Below are 18,334 nucleotides of genomic sequence, written 5' to 3' on the forward strand. Positions count from 1 at the left end.
GGTGTTACATTCCTATGCATTATTGAATACTATGCATGTTTGCTCATCCCCTTAAGAGTAAGAGCCATGCAACACAGAACATCTGCCACTAGTTGTGAAGTTCCTGGAAATGCAAAGAAAAAATGAAAAAAAGTTTCTCTCTAAATAAAACGAAACATGGGAAGTTGCTTCTTTTTTGCTAAGTCACTGCTTTCTGTGGCTTTTTGATCCATTTCTGAAGGGATTGGCAGCTCAGTTGGTAATTAATAGTCTCTGGAAGAACACAGGCCTTTTGGAGTGTTTCAAACCGTCTCTCCATTTTCACCTCTTCTCAGGATTTCTTTGAAGAACCAAAGTCAAAGATGCATTTTCAAAACATGTCTCAACTCTGTGAGTTGCAGACAGAAAGATCTAGATGAGTTCCATTGCACAGGGGGTATTTCATGCTATACAGTGCTCAGACAGGTACAAATGTAACTGAATCTCCTTTAGATTTGGAATTATTTTGACCGTTTGGAGCTCAAGACATGCTGGATACCTCTCATAATACTTTCTGGGTCAGTATTTTTTAAAAAATTTTTAATGAAAAAGAGGGAAAAAATATACAGTATTTTAATATAAACATGTGAAATCTGAAGTATAATTTCAGGGCATTGAATTGCTGATTACAGTATATTTCAGAAAAGAAAATTCTTTGTTTGCCACATTATTTTCAGTTTAGCAGGAGCACTATATAATCTTACATATTTAAATAAAAGTAGTTAATTAGTTTTGGTTGACACTGTAGTAATATTAGGATAGGATTCTCTAAAGTTGTAGGCACTGGTCTGTCACTGCTCCCTGTGAGCTCTGGGATGAGGTCATTAACTCCAGTGGTGACAGAGTTGTAATGCTGCAGCTTTTCAAGGACTCTCCAAGATTTGTGTATTCTTAAATTTGGAATATGCATACCCAGAATCCACAGAAAGTAACTCCTCAAGCAGATCAGAAATCACTGTAGGTACCATCCAGAGCCAGTGAAATTCCTTTTGGCTCATTTTGCTCTGCTGGGCCACACAAATCTCCACAGAGTCTGCATCAGCTCTTTAGGGAAGATCCATGGGAAACAAAGGGGGAAAAGCCTTCTGATGATCACTGGCATAAGGGGAATTTCATTTGTTGCTAACTGTAAGTTGTTCCCGAGTTTTTGGAATGTAGCCACAGCTGCATGCAGTCATTTATTCAGCAAGTGGACATAAACAACCAGGAAATATATCCAAATTTTGCAAAGAATTTTGAGTGTTCTGAAAAGACTCATTAGGAACATTCCCATTTATAACCCCCCATCTACTGCACTATGATTTAATTGTACTTGCAAATTTAACTGTACTTGCAAATAATTAAACAAATTCACAAAATGTTTGCATTACATTAATTTACTTCACTTGGCCCCTCAATACTGGAACCATAATTACTTACGTATTTCCCTTCACTATTTTCTAACCTCTTTTTGTAAATTGTCAATAAGCATTCTAGAGACAGCTGGATTAAAAAAAAAATACCGAGCATGTGTCTGATTAATATTTTAAGACCAGGAGGATCAAATCTAAAAATGTGGCTTTTTTTTCAGCAAGTTCAAATTAACTGATAAAGCTGTCCAGTGTGTATCAAGAAGCTCCTTTTTAAGTGTTGAATGATATAGTTTTTATATTTCAAAGTCCAGCCATTGATACAGGAACTATAAAAAAGAGGTCAAGTTTCAGCTCACACTGGTGGAGTGGCCATGGAACAAGGAGAATGTGTAAATGTCCTTCCCCTGCTGTCCTGGACACTGATGGAGCAGACAAGAACCCCAGAGCCAGGCTGCCAGTGATGACTGTAGGGTCCCTCCTCTCCTCCAACCAGACAACCCCTCTGTGTTAGCCCAGGGCAATTTCCCATGATCAGAGAGAACTTTTCTTGAAGGGCTAGGCAGGAATGGTGACATGGAATCTCCTTAACTGCTTCCTTGAGATTTTTGGTCAGGGTTGGTAATCACATGGGTTGTGATTTAGCCTTCTGCACAGGGACAAGGTGATTTCAATATTTGAAGGTATCATGTTTTTTCACATTCTGTTTCAAAAACCAGAATTTAGTTCCACCTCTCAGGGCAGTGTTTGTCCCTGTGTCCCTGTCAATGTTAATTTGTGGTATTGAAGTCTCCTTCTTAAGGAGTATCAGCAAAACTTCCACCACTTTCCTACATTTCAACTGTGCCATGTCTTCCTGCAGCCACAGGGTCCCATAGGAGGCTTGGCAAGAACAGACCCACTCCGTGACCAGCTCCTGATAACATCAACCACATTTCTGTAGGACCAGTATTTCACTCACAGTAACTGGGGGGTTCTTCATTCCTCAAGGCTCAATTCTCCATGTTATAACACTTTAAGAGGATGTCATGCTCCCCCCTGGACAAGAGTACATTTCAGAGAGGGGGGAACTCATTCTTTCTGCTTCATTGATATAATGGGGTGTCAGTAATCTTTGTAAGGTCTTTGGAGATTGTCATATGAGAGATAGTGCCCAAGTGACAAATATTAAATTAATTAAGACTAGTAGAATTCTGTTAAAAAAAAAGAAAAAAAAGAAAAAGAATAAACAATCTGAGTTCTGAGCTGCCTGTGTAGTTACTGTTTATTGGTTTTGTGAGTGGCATTGAAGGATCTGTACAGAGTAAGATCATGTCAGAGAACACAGTGATGATCTGAAAGGTAAAACTATCCTTTGCTGATAAACTTTTACTGCCATCAGTTGAGGAACTGTTCATTCTCTGCACTAAATTCAAAACCATAATCCCTTAGGGAAAAGGCTAGTGCATTAAGGACAGTGCATCCATCAAATGTACCACCCAGTCCCCTCAAGCTTTTTCTTTTTGGAATGGCAAGATTTATGGGATTCCTGCCACTTAGTACCTTACAAGAAAAGAAACCCCAGTATTAAGACAGGATAGAAAGCTGCCAAATTTGGCACATGCCCTACCATCTTTCCTGGCTTTTGACACGACCATGAACCAAGGAATCCAGAAAGAGCTCTTAACTTTCTCCTGGTTAGACCACTGCTAGAGTCTTTCCCCTGGCAAAAATCAACATTCAGAATCAGACAGGATTTACCTGGGTGAGGCCCTCAATGTTTCCTCAGGGATTTTTAGGAGTATTTGTGAGTATTGTGGTCACATTTCTAATGGAGGGACAGATAGAAAGGGCAATGCCACTGGTAAATCACTGCTTGTCATTCAGGCAGTTAGGCTGCTGCAAACATTTTGGGCTCTGGAGGGCTGCAGGGCAGTTCCTGAGACCTAAGGAGCCTTCAAAACAGATTTAGGTGCCACCCACAGCAACGCTCTGACATGGTAGTGTTACAGGGCGTAGAAGAAAGCTACAATTATTGAAAGTATAGAGCTGGATTTTTTTTACCAAAAATATTTTTGGACATTATTCTTGATTTTTTTTTTTTTTTTTTGGTGTGTGTGTGTGTGTCTCTGAAATTGCATTTCACATATCTTTAGGGAAATCTTTGCTTGTCCAATCAGAAGAGAAAAATAAAAACATGCCTTGAATTTTACTGCATTAGCCAGCACAGTATCAGGCAGTAACGCCTTCATTATAGCAATCTGAGTACTTCCTGAATAATTCAGAAGTGCCAAACAGAAGACTTGTTGCTTGGATGTGCTAATGAAAATATCAAGGGAATTAATTAATAGTCAATTATATCAATTTTAGATTTGGACACTGATTATGACGCTAAAAGCAAAATCTACTTTCTTTACTATACATAATTCCTTACTGCTGAATGCTATAGCTCAGTTTAATAATTCCAGTTAAAAGTGAAAAAGAAATAGAAATTCAGATTATTTTTCACAATTTCTTCCTCCTTTCCAGTATGCTCAACATGAATGAGATAGAAGGTGTAGTGAAAACATGTATGTACATCTTGTAAGTGTTGATGCAGGTTTTGCTAGGATGAAGTTCATAACAATATGTTTTGTGAAAAGGTTGGAATTCAGAGGAGAATAAAAAAGTGACATGGATGTGTATATTTATATTTCAAAGGTGATATCTAAACTGGGAAAATAATTATTTGGTATTATTTGATATTTAAATGGAGCCCATTTTTAAAGGGAAGTTTTGACTTTTTTTTAACACTCCACAAAAGGAAAAGTTTATCTAGATATGTTTTATTAAACTCCACATGTGTTTAAAAAAAATGCAAAACAAACAAAAAAAAAAACAAACCAAAAAATGCTTTCTGGTCTTTGGTGCTAAAGAAAAGCATTTCATCGAGATCAGTTTTTGCATGATTTGGCACGAGTTGTCTAGACTGGTTTATGAAAAATGACAGCTAGTAGGAAAGTAATTAAAAATGTATTTTGCTGAAAGCAAAAGTATTTTTTGAATCTATAACAACCATTTTTAATTTGCCAACAATTTCCACAATTATTTTTTATTAACTGGAGAATTTTGTGTTCTAGAAAATATGTATATTGATACCTGAGCATTGATAGTTCTCTGGCTTGATCTTGCAAACTCTGCTTTTGTAACACACTGGCAAGAGCTGAAAAAGTGATCAAATGGTACATTCAAATCTCTGTGGCACACTTTATGAATTATTATGATTGGCAGTAGATAGGGATAGGACTCTCTTCCACAGATGAAATGTTTCAGTATTTTGGCCGGAGCTGAAGGAACCATTGCTTTACTTGGAGCTAATACAGTTTTTCAGGTTTAAATGCAATAAAGAAGTGTTCCCATTTAAACAAAAACAAAACCAAAAAAGCCCAACAATGCAAAAGTAGAATAAATGTAAAAAGATCATAACATGAAATCAAAGCCAGGCATTATAATATGGGTTCTTCCTGAGTGATGACGGAACTGAATTCTTATTAGTACTGTAGAGCCCTTGGCATATTCCTCAGGAAATTATTGGCAATATCAGAATAATTAGGTAACCTCTGCACTTCACTGAATCACTGTGCTGGTGCAACCTAGCAGCCAGCCAAATGCAGCCAAAATCTTAATGTCACTTATTTCAGATAATGTTGAGGTGGGAGCAATTACAAGGTACGGCTTTGCACTGGGAGGTCAACGAGTTAGAAACCAGTATGGAAATGTCTGAGCATCACCTGGTTTTGGGCCTGCTCCTTGGTACTGTTTTCAACTGAATGCTCACTAACTGCATGGTAAGTTTTAGTCTCTAAGAGGCCACTATTTACTTTTTCAAGTGACAGTGAGGAAGTGTGGGGCCTCAGGGTGGACAGGTGAGACAAGACCTTCCTATGTTCAGCCAAGGTTCAGCCTTCCCAAGAGTGGCATAGGTAATTAATTTCAAAGGGTTTATGACATTGGCAAAAATCTGTCATTCTTGTGTTGTGTTTCTGATTCAATGTTTTCGAGATGAGCAATCAAATTTGAAAGACAGCGGTGAATGCTTTATCGTTTATTTTAAACCTGGAGATTAAGTTGAAGTATTAATAACAATAAACTGATGGCTGAAAACATGCTTGATAGTCTATTGATCAGTATCTGTCATTCATTGCTCCCTGGTATTCTCAGTGAGCACTTTATTTATCACACTGTCACTCTCCTACCAAGGATCCATTTCATTCTGGATCCATGATTAGCAGTCCAGAACAAGTTCTCCTATGAAGTAATCAAGTATCATTTCACCATGATAGGTACCTCTAAAAACTACAGCATAAGTAACTCTGCATATGGCATTTTCTAAGCTGTGTTCCATTTTTGAGCCATGGAAACCCCATAAACTTCTATGTTTAGATATAGGGAATTACAGCGAGTGTGCAGCTCTCAGTGCATTAATGCTCTCTCCTTCAGGCATAGGAAATTGTGCTAGGGATACCTGCAACATGCTCTAACAAACTGGTTTGAAATTCCTCAGTGAAAAGGAAAAACTTGGATTGGCCAAGTGGGTGATAACTGCTCAGCTGTGCAGGAAAGGCTTTACCCATCCCTCACTCCACAGGGATGGTGCCATGCACCTCCCTCTGCCGCATGGGGCTGCAGGGACCTGGCTCCCCATTTATGTCAATAAAGAAAGTTGCTGTGCAGAGTTACTAAAACAAAATTAAAGTTTAAATTGGTCTGTCTGCCTCTGACATTTTACGCTGACTATCGCAGCCATGTCTTTTCTTGCCTGTCCTCCAGCCATCTTTTCCCTGCCATGTTGTGTCCTATCATGTGCCAGTGTCAGAAACCTTCAGCCTCCTCTCCTCTGTGCTTCTGCCTGTCCTGCCTTGTGGGTTTTCACTGCTTATCTCAGAGCAGAATTTTCTCCTCAATTGATATGCATAGTCAGACACAGTTAATCCATGCTTATCTTATCCATACATCTAAGTATCCCAGAGATTTAAGGAACACCAGTAATCAGTGTTATAAGGGACAGCAGACAACTCCCAAACTTTTTGCAAAGGTTTGGGGCTCAGATAAACTAGTAAATGCAGCTCACAGTTTATTTTTGTGATGGGACCCCTGACTATGATGTTAGTGGCCTTGTATCTGCACAGACTTGAAGAGAAAGTCCTGAAATCAGTGAAATGATTGCAGGTTTTAATGTGTTTAACTGACAGATTGTGTCCTTGATACTCATGATTTTCCCGTGGCTTTAACTAAATGTGCATAATAATTTATGCTGCCATTTAAATTTAAAAGAGAGACTTTCTGGGCAGCAGTATTTTGCCTGTTAATTCTTATGAAGCATACTTTGAACAGTATTTTAATATGAATAGGTAAGTAATACAGATCACAGTAAAACAAGCAGTGTATGATGTGTGAAGAACCAACCAAAAAACGTCCTGGGTTTTACATGAGCTGAAGTTTGTGAATGATTTTCCAGTGCAAAGCATATTGTACTAATCCAGTTTTGTGTGAAATGTTCTTAGGATAAGCTTCTATCAACTGACCCTCCATTTGTGTATGATATACACAGACAGGATATTAGTTATGGATTACAGACATCTTTGTACAAAGCATTTGTTAAGTCCTGCCAATTGCCAGACAACGGCTATTGTTCTATATTGGCCTCTTTGGCTAAGCCTGTCTCTGGATTAGTCTGTGCCTCTCTTGGAGTGTCAGTTGTGCAGTGAAGGAGCTCAGATGACTGCACAGGTGTCCTCAGCAGAGGTGGGACAGTAGCCCTCACCAAGGGCAGCCGATGTCGCCCCGTGCACCCAGACCTCTCAGTTACGGACCACAGGCATTTGTCACAGCTGGGGTTTCTATCTAATGCCAGAGGCAGTTGAAATACATTCATTTGGAAGTGGTGGGGTTGCTGTTAATTTTCCAGTAGGTATGAATCCACAGGGTAGCAGCCTGTTACAGGTCCAGCAGGAGACCCACCCTGCCTCTCGCCCTCACCGCTGGGCAGTGCAGTTTGGAAACCTGGTGTGGCAGGAGAGGCAGATTGCCACCTTCACCTTACCCCTTGCCCACAGCAAGGAGGGAATGGGTGCAGAGTGGCAATGTGCTGGTGGCTCTGCAGCTTCTCCTGGGGCTGCTAGGCTCCGGTCACTGCAGAGCCACGGGCAAGAAACAGATGTTGACAAGTGGAGTTTCTCCACCATCCCCAACCTTTGCGTTTCTTATTTCCCTGCTCCAGCTCCTCCCCGCCTCCCTCTCCTGCCTTATTGGAGTCATTAATGAGGGTGTAAGCCATCCCCTTACTAGACAGGCGTACATTTTGGACTTGATGACCCTGATCCTCCTCATGCTCAGCCTATCTCCTTTCAATTGTTTCATCAGCGGCGTGACTGCTGGCTCACACCTGACAAGTGACAAGTCTCAGGCTCCTGCTGACTAGATAATCAAAGTCTTGTCAGAGCTGTCAATACCCTGCAGATAGGAGAGGACAAAGAGAGGAAAGGTTTCTACAGAAACCACTGCCTTCAAAAAATACTGTCGATTCTTCTTACAGAAATCACCTGTTTGTTTCAAAACATTATTTATTACTGAAAATATGGTCTCTGCAGAACAAGCATGTAAGCAGAATAATGACAGCGGCTGTTAATGACACAGCCCTCCAAATCTGCCGGCCTTCATGTTTTGTTGGGAATTGTTTTGAATCCCTGACTAAAGGGAAAATATTAATATTCAGCTATTTCATTCATTTAACCTTCCTGAAGAATTTAAGGGGGATCATTTCAAGCACAGCCATAATTATCAATTGATAAAAACCACATTTTTCCTTTTTAAAGCAGAGAAGGCACAAGTATGTTCTAGCATAATATTGCAGACCAAGGTTATTTATGATGTCTTCCAATTTTGGCACATTTTCAAATGCAGATTTGATTTAAAATGTTAATTAAAGTGCAGGGCCAATTTTCCCCCTTATTTACAGAACTCTAAATCTGCAATCTACTGAAGTTGATGAATTTCATCTGGGTTTCACTAGCAGAAGAAAGTGTCATATTTGACACACAGTTATTTGGATATTCTAACATATTTACAGTCAAAAAATGTGTTAATGTTTTGAGACTTTGGGACAGACAGATGTTCTAAATGTGATGGATTCAAGAGATTTTTTTTAACTTTGTGTATCAAAAAATAAAACCTTTAATTTGAAAGATATCTATGTCTAAAAAAATCAAACTACATTGCTTTTTGTAGCTGAAATTCCTTTAAAATAATATTGGAGGTGAAGTTTCTGAAGACCTAGTGATTATTTAATGTGTACCATTTACTTAGCACCAGAAATAAAGTAGTGGGTCTGGCTTGCTGCTGAGAGAAAGACATACAGCATTTCTTGCCTCAGAAAAAGGAGTCTTTAAAGCAGAGTTTTCATCAGCACTTTTCATGTGCTCGCTTTCAGTGCCACTTCCAGATAACTCATGGTATGAAAGAAGCACCACCGTTCAGTCAGTCCCCAAGCCCTGCGTGCAGCACAGTCCTTTTCTCTGCTTTTATGCCTATTTCTTTTATTAGGAATGGCTTTGTTAGACACAAGCCGTTATCCGTCTGAGCTGTGTTCAGCTGTCAAGCGCTGACTGCCTTTTGCTGCTTGTGTCAGCACACAGCAGAAGGTGGCAGGAAGGGCTGGAAGTTAAAGCTCCTCAGGTTCCTGGTGTGCTGCCACCAGGGCTCTGCTGGGTTTGCCAGGGGCATGGCATAGCCTGAGGCAGGAGCATCCCACCAGCAGCTCCCTGGTGGCTTCTGTGCCACCCCCAAACTGCAGCCCTGGGGCACAAGGAAGAAGGCAGGTGTGGTGCTGATACCAGGAACATCCATCCCCGGGTGACTGCCAGCCTGCTGAGTGTCCGCACTGGGGCTGCTTTCAGGAGAGAGGGCTTCTCAGAGACCTTGCAGATACTGTAGTGTTTGCTGCTGCTCTGCTGGGTGGGGAGCCAGTGTTTGTGTCTGAACACCAGTGCTGGGGATGGCTGTCTGTGGGCCAGCTCCCACTGCTGTGGTGGATGGAGGAGAACAACAGGACCATCCTGGAACCTCAGCTGTGGTGGGCAACTCTGGTGAGAGGGAGGGGATCAGGAGCTGGGAGGCCGTGGGACACTGTCCCCAGCCTTGCCGTGTCGCTGTTGGCTCCTCCTGGCAGCAGCAGCAGCTGCCAGCAGAGCTCAGAAGAAGTTTTTGGAGAGAAAGTTTGTTGTTTTTTTTTTTTTTTTTTTTTTTTTTTCCATCAGAAAATGCCGATTCGTCAAAAGCAAAACATTTCACAAAAACATCTGGCTTTCAATGAATCTTCCCAGAGAACCTAGCCTGCTAAGCAGATTTTCATTGTAAATCTGTCTGGTTCCCTGCCAGGTCACCTGCGTGGCTCCGTGGCTGCCTGCCAGCACTTGCGGCTTGAAGGTAGCCACACCAGAAAGCCTGCCCCACATCCCAGGCCTTGCTCTCTGGATTTACATCTGCACTGGAACATCCCAGCCCTGAACACAAGGAGAATTCCCAGACAGACCCTCAGGCTTCCAGCAGGCATAGCCCTGGGCAGCTCTGATGGATTTCCATTCTGTAAAAAGTTCAGGCAAGAGAGAAGGGGGAGGAAAAAAATGGGGGAGGGGGGATTAAATAAAATATTGATCTGAATTTGAAAGGAAAATTATTTCAAAGGGCTTGTGTTTTCTGCAGACCACAAATTCCCAAATTCCAGTAGAAATAAGCAAGTGAGGCTCCAAGGCAGAGATGCACTATATGGGAAGACAGCTGTATGCTTCCAGGTTAAGAATGTGTATGTACATCATATGGAAGCAATCTTATTTTTGTGACATAAGTACATTTATTCACAAAACAAGTATAAGCTATATAATTGGACTTAAGGATTTATTTAATTAGTGATAGTTAAAGTAAATTGAAATTATCATATATGCCAGCTGGTAAAAAATTCTTCTTTTCTATATAATTCTTCTTTCTATATAATTCTTGAACCCAATAAATACCTTCTAAGTAATCTAATTTTTGTGTTTAGTTAGCATACTATGCATGTCCTGTTAATCCTGATTAAATACATAATTAGGTGTATTTAAAGTACTTAATTTAAAGTATTAGTGCTTATTTAGACAATAGTTTTCTTATTAAGGGTTAGTTTATTTGTTAATCAAATGTCACTTAAAATGTAGAGTGGGTGGGAAAGAGTAATTGTATGATTTACTTGAAAGAAAGCTGTAGACAAAGTAGGTGGCAGAGGGTAAACAACGAACTGTTTGAATGAAGATCATTATTATGTGCATGTTTCTAATTTTATCCATGTGCCTCGAGCAAAGAAATGGAGGGGAAGGGAAAAGATCAAAAGCTGGAGCCCGAGCTGGGTTGGACTGCTCAGCAGTGCTCAGCTGTGTGCCGGGAATTTTTAGTTCCCTTAATTTTTGTGAAGCAAAGTTTTTACTGTGTAACTGGTGGAAGTCTTTTGTTAAGTTGCTGCATCTAGAGATACAAGGAGATGCATTCCCTGCTGGTGAGACACAGCCACTTCCACCACGTTTGTCACCGTGCCCTCCCTAAGTGTGGCTGGAAGCAAGGCAGACCAGAGAGCTGGTGTTTAACACTGCTCAGGTCAGGGCTCCCTGGCTCTGTGACAGGCTGGTCACACAGCCTGCTCTTGGATAGGCAGTACTAGGGATGCTTACTAGTTAGAAAAGTTTGAAAAGCTCTTTTTCCAGAATGTTTGAAGTTTTGAGGCTGAGCGCTCTTCCAGGTTTTGCAAATACTCTCATTTGAGTTGTGCTGATTGTTTTCAGGTTTAATCATAAGGTAAAATACCATCTGCATTAAAAATTTATCAGAACGGACTGTCTGGAACTTTCCTCAATGAAGAAATATTTCCGTTTAATATGGTCTGTCTCTGATGCCTTTGTTTATGGTAATGTGACAAGCAGCTCTTCCCTTGGCATGGCATTGCTGCTTACCCTTTCTTTTCTGCACTTCCGACGGTGAGAAAAGTCTCAGCTGACTGGCAGAAGCAGAGGTTGATGAAGTCTCAGCTCCTCTGGAAGGTGGGAGTTGCACAGCAGCGACTGGAGCTGCAGTCACTTTCCCAGCCCCACAGGCTGCCTCTGTGCTCTGGGGGATGCTCAGCGCTCCTCTCGCTTCCCGGTGGGATGGTGAAGTGAAGAGATGGGTATATCTCCTGTCACTTGTTAATTAATGGATTCTCTGCGTCATCCGAGAGCTAAACAGCCCATTTCCAAATCCAGAATTCTCAAATTGCATTTGCAACATGCTGAGACATCTCTCTGGCAGCACATGGGGTCCTGACATCCAGGGGGTTTTGGGACTTTTGAAGGTTCCCCTATCTTTAATGTGTCCTGTGTGGAAAAGGCACAGGGTAATGACAGATGTGAGGATGATATGGCACTGATGCACAGAATTATTCAGAGGTAAAGTTAGTAATTTATTTTGTCTTTAGAAATTCTCTTTGTGGACTCCTTGGTGATTGTGGAACTCTTACAAAATCAGAAATATTCGGCTATTTCCTTCTGGAAGAAGGTTATAATGTTATTGAAATTTGATCTATAACATGCACACTTACTGCTTGTAAATCTGGTAGTTAGCATGTCAAAAACCCTTTTATCGGTTATTTCAAGGTTATAGCCAGAACTGAGTAGGGCTCCAATAACATTCTGAGGAGGTATGTACTGAAATCTCTTTCCAAGAAGTATCTGGGCTATCTGCAGGCTGTGTGAAGAATGCCAGGCACTGCACTGTGCCAAAACATGATAATGGACATGCTCCCATGGAGGCTGCTGTGGCAGAGGCTTGCTATTTCTTCCTCTGCGGAGAGATAGGCAGTCTTAAAGCTCTGTGTTTTGACATGCAGGAGATATGTATTTTTGTGGAAGCATCATGACAGTTATATACAAAATGTTACTGGTCTGTAAAGGCAGACATGGAAACTCTGAGGTTGTGCATCAGTGCTGTCTTGTGTTGAGTAGATTATTGCTTCCTCTGGGTTGAGAAAAATAGGTATCCTCGAAGTGATATTGCTGGTGTTGTCTTGTGTGATTCCTTCAGCTCATCTGGGCTGGTACAGCCTCTAAATAAATAATTCACAGTTAATTTAGACTTATTTTTGTTAACTGTGCTCAAATCTTATTATATTGAAAGGATAGCTAATTATTAAATAAGTATGTCTTTCCCTTTCCCATGCCAATAATCCTGCCCTGATGCAGAAATGGAAGGAGCAAAGTCCAAACAAGACAGTCTGGAAAGGAGGAGAACTAGCTTCAGGTTCTCATCCGGATGGATTTAGGGCCTCCTATTTCTTGAACTTGTTCCTACAAACAGGCTGTAACCTCTCCTTCTCCCTCCTACCTCTGACCCCCTGTCCCCAAGGACACTGACATGAGTGCATGAACCGTTTCTGTTGTATTACACTGTGTTTTTCAATGGAGAAATTTCATTGAAGAGTTCTCTCTCTCTACAATCTCCTTTACATTAATACTTTTTTCCCCATTTCTTTACCTATCCCAAAATATTATTTAGGAAGGACTTTGGGTCATGACTCCTTGCAGAATTCTTATTTAATATTTCCTTAATATAGAATCTAAATTATTTTGGATAATCTATGTAAAGATTATGTAGAATACAATTAATTGATATAAGTGGTTTCAATTCTCCTTAATATGACAAATCTCTAGTGTGAAATATTCTTAGTTAATGATCAACATAAAATAGATAAAGTTCATTTTTAATGCAAGTACAAGATTTGAATTAATTTGTAGTTACAGCAGAGTTATTAAACTCTATGATATACACACACGTGCATTCCCTTCTTTTGTTTTTAAAGCTTTCCACATTGAGCAGATATGATGATGGGGTTGGGAACTTCCTGTCTAAATTCTTTTGCTTTTCCATACTGTACATTTATTTAGGGTCCCTTACAATACACTGGTACTTCTTTGTGCTAATACTCTTATAAATGGCACGCATTTTGGTTTGCAGTGACTCATGTTTCCCGTTTGTCACGATTTAACCCCAGACAGTATCTAATCTAAGCACCACACAGACGCTTGCTCACTGCCCCCTTGATGGGATGGATAAGAGAATCAGAGAAAACTTGTGCACTGAGAACAGTTTAATAATTGAAATAAAATAATGATGAAAACAATAATACTAAATTATAATGAAAAAGAAAATAAAAAAAGAGATAGAAACAAAACCCATGAAAAACAAGTGATGCAGATAAAAAGCACCTGCTCACCACCCACTAAAGGATGCCCAGTCTGTTCCTAAGCAGTGGACCCTGGCCAGCTTTCCCTCCAGTTTTTCTGGTGAGCATGATGCCATGTGCTGTGGGATATCCTTTTGGCCAGCTGAGTCTGCTGTCCTGGCTGCATCCCCTCCCAGCTCTGCATGCCCTTAGCCCCCTTGCTGGAGGGCAGCATGAGCTGCTCTGCACAGCTGAAACATCAGCATGTTACTATCATTGTTCTCATCCCAAATCCAAAACACAGCAAACAGGTACTGGGAAGGAAACGAACTCTTTTGCAGCTGAAACCAGGACAGAGTGAAGACAGCAAGGAGTGCAGGTATGAACCATGGGCCCAGATTCCAGCTGCCACAGAAGTACTCCTGGCTCTACGGCACCAAGCTGCCCATGGCAGCTCAGCGTGGCTGTGCTGGTCCACAGGCAGGGTAAGACCTTGGGCAGAGTGCAGCAGGCATGGCAGGTTTGCACAGACTAATCTACTTTGAGTGAGTAGTAATGCAAGCAAAAGAGAGCACACAAGAGTACTGGTAAGGGATTAGCATAAAATTATGTACATTATCATGGTCTCACTTTCTTAGATTTAATGTGAGTGGTGTTCTTTAATATTGCTATTAAATTTATAGCAGTGAGATAAGCGTCAAATTTTCTTACAATTGCATTAAAGATGGGGAAAAAATATTGGGAGAAGTGCCAAATGGAATCTGAATGTAGCTTAAAAGACACGTGGGATGGAAGAAGCAAGTTGCAGGGAACATCTGTTTCTGCTGGACCTGGTCACTTTTCTGTCAGTTGTAACACTGAGTTAATCAGATTCCTTTAAAAACTGTTGTGTTTAAAATGCAGCACAGATCAACAATAACTATCCGATGTGCTGGAGTCCGTACATGGTATGGAATCATTTAAAAATGAGGGCAGAACTTGGTGTAAATGTATCCCCTTGTATTTTCTCCCAGTACAGTGTATTAGTGAGAGCCGGAGGGATTTAAAGTGATTTTAATCCTCACTGTTCTTTATGTTCTCACTGTTTTACAGGTCAGTGAGCTGCAACATTTGTGTTGTGTATAAAAAATACATATTTTAAGGTATTGGATAGATACCAAAATTTGTCCAAAGAATACAATTGAAAAAATTCTCTAGTCATAAATGCCTTGTTTGGTTTATTTAGATCCTCAAAGTATATCAATGTAGGAGTATTGGATGCACTGCAGGAGAACAAGATCCTCTGTCTTCTCTTGAGAGGACCAACAAATACCCTCTCCTATAAAGTTCCTAAAGGTTTTCTGAAAAAAGTATTTTTTTTCTGTCATGGTATATTTTGATTTTTTTAAAAATTATTATTATTTTATTCCTTAAGGAAAAGAATTATCTCTTTGAAACATTTTCCACAGAACAAATGTGAATTTTTCTGAAAACACTGTGATGGGCAATATTAGAACTGTGGTACCATAAAATCTTTTTAATATGAAGGGAATGATGGCAGTAAGTTAAGCCTGATTTTTTTTTCTGTTTTTGTGGGCACAAATTTCAATGTAGCTATAATAAGAAATTTAATAATTTGCTGTATCTCTCTTTACGCTCTCTCTATAAATTATTATCTGTGTTTATTACTGTAATGTTCAAAAGTACAATAAAATATATCTGGTATCATTGATGTAAAGCTTAATTTAATATCTTAGGAAAGTATTTTGGGAAGTACAGGATCTTTGCACTGCAATTGCAATTATGCCAATTAATGCTGTGATGTTGTTAAATCTCACAAGCTGCAAGGCATCATTATTTGAGTAAGGGACCTCCAAAGAGACTCATCACACTTTGCATAGTGGTAAATCAGTGGGCAATATCCTCCTCTTTGAGTAAGCACAGACCATATGCACCAAATGGTGCTGGGAGAGGACAGTATTGCTGGAAAAACCATGATTAGATGTCTGTAAGTCATAAATTTGAGGTCACAACTATTTGCAGTTCACACACCTCATTGCATTTTTGCAGGACAGGGGTGTGAATCCTGGTGTGCTGGCTAAACTCCAGTTAGAACAATTATGTTTTATGCCTGAAATTCCCCTGTAGTTCCAGCTCGATATGTTTCCCATCTTGGTTTGTACTGTTGCTGTGTAGTGTTAAGCAGCTGACATCTTTGACTCTACAAATTGCTGCATTCTCCATGTGAGTCTTGTCTCTGATCATAGGCCAGCAGTTTTCAAAAGACTCAGAGTGAAACCTTTTGTGCAAGAAAAAGTTGATGCAGACGTCATGGAAAAACTCCAGAAGTTTTGTGCAAGTGTGCAATGTGTAAGTTGTATAACTATTTGTCCTTGCACTCCTCCCTGCTGTCCCATTTGGATCTGTAACCCTAACGGGGCATTCCCAACCACCCAGGAGACATGGATGTGGCACAGAGGAAAGATTGAGCTGTTGGGACTTTGGTGGCAGCTCCTGAGAGACTTCTTTGGGAAAGTGCAGTAGCCCAGGACCAAGCTACCTGTGCCAAGCACTGCTGAGGTCCCTCACCATCCTGCCTTGCCAATTCCCCTGACTGTGCTTTGCATGGGATCCTGCACACCTTCCCAGGAGCTGATTTAATACCAAGCCCCAGGCCCTGGGGTGTGGAATGCTCAGGAGTGACCCTGGTGCAGATAAAACTCTACACCACAGTGCCAGTGCCACCCTGTGCCCTTTCCATCAGAGGCAGGAAACCACTGACAGCCAACCCTCACGGTCCAACTGGGGGGCCTGTGTCACAAAATGTAACCCCTATGGCCGAGCTGGGGGTCTGTGTTAGGACATTGACCCCCATGGCCCATCTGGGGGTCTGTGTTAGGACATTGACCCCCATGGCCCATCTGGGGGTCTGTGTTAGGACATTGACCCCCATGGCCCATCTGGGGGGTCTGTGTTAGGACATTGACCCCCATGGCCCATCTGGGGGGTCTGTGTTAGGACATTGACCCCCATGGCCCATCTGGGGGTCTGTGTCAGGATGTGACCCCCATGGCCCATCTGGGGGTCTGTGTCAGGATGTGACCCCCATGGCCCATCTGGGGGTCTGTGTCAGGATGTGATCCCCATGCAGGAAGCTGCAGGGCCAGGGGGGTTCCTCACCTGGCAGGTGAGCCCATCACTCGCCTGGAGCAGCTACAGTGAGTGGCACACACGCTGCTGTAAATAGGATTGTCTAGGACTGATCTTTGCTTTCTTTCTTTTTCTTTCCAATGAAGAGGCCAAGATCAAAAGCCTTTACCCAATCAGTCAGGCTTTAATCAAATGAAGCACTTGAGCACATGCCTTACGTTAAGCACATAAGGATTATTGCTGATTTCAAGGAGATAAACACATGCTAAAGCAGGGACTGGGATCTGGTTCATGGCAACCTCATATCCCCATGCCTGTCTGTAACACAGGCTGCTTCACCCTTCTGTTTGCTTTGGAGTGAGGTGAACATGCTGTCTGAGCCAAAATAACCAGATGAAGGTATTAAAACACAAAAGACTTGTTGCTTTGAGACCAGTTTAATGAAAACATAGGTAAAATTTAAGCCAATAGAAAGGCTCTGTGTGACTATGTGGGCTTTGTAATAGGCATCGTATCATGGCCTCTAAACAGACCCTTATCTCCTCAGAACCTCTGTGATGAGTCAGAATTTGTTTCTTCACTCCTTTCATTTCAATGTGGGAGGCACTCACAAGGACAGTATGCACAGAGGGCCAACACAGCGCACACAAAGAATGTAACTCCCCCCTCCCCATCAATGATTAGTTTAAAAACTAAATGTTTTTGAGATATTTTTGTTTAACTGGAAGTTAGTGTATATCATAATATAGTGTTTGCATAATATTTATATGGTATTCTATGATCAAAAGTTATTGCTGCATGCAAGACAAATTCAGCAACTATTTTCAGGTGAATCCTTGTTCCAACTTCTAAGTTAGTACATTATTTTTGTGGTTGTTTTTTTTGTTAATGGCACAACCAGACAATGAATCCCAGCTTCTAAAAGCAGAAAGAGCAAGTCTGGGAGAAGTCATAGGGTTAACATCCTAACTTAGAGTCTTGGTCTACCTTTAATTGAAGTGGGTGTCCTCAGCAAGTGGCTTCTCCCATTAGAAATTATTTTCTGCCAGAAATCTATATTCTGTCATACCCAATTATGCACCCTACTAATCAACAGAGAACTTGGTAGCACCCCAACATGGAGAAGTCTGCATCTGTTCTAAATCCTGCCCTTCTAAGCAGGATTATTGCCAAGCACTGTGAAGATTGCTTAGCTGGGTACAAAAGATGCTGTGCCCTAGCCAAAAGAGGGAAGTAATTCTGATTTTATTTGAATGAGCTTATTTTATTGGATAGAAAGAAGTAATTGAATTATGTAAAATAAAATAAGGTTCTGTGTTTTTAAGAAAAACATCAGCAAATACTATCTCATAAAAATCTCTTGAAAAAACAGAATGCAAGGGTCTTTTGCAGTTCAAATATCTCAGATGTTTTTATGCTTCTCTGAAAGAACTACTAGATGTATTTTTGACTACAGTAGTAGCCTCCTATCAGCTCATTTATCAAACCTGTCAGGTGTTAAAATGTTTAAGCATATGCTTACTGTTAAGCACTCAAGCATTAAAACCCATCCCAACCAACTGCTTAAAGTGTTCTGTGGGACAGTTCTGGCTGGTGCCTGGTC

The sequence above is a fragment of the Cinclus cinclus genome, chromosome 11 (genome assembly GCF_963662255.1).
Source record: "Cinclus cinclus chromosome 11, bCinCin1.1, whole genome shotgun sequence".
NCBI lineage: Eukaryota > Metazoa > Chordata > Aves > Passeriformes > Cinclidae > Cinclus > Cinclus cinclus.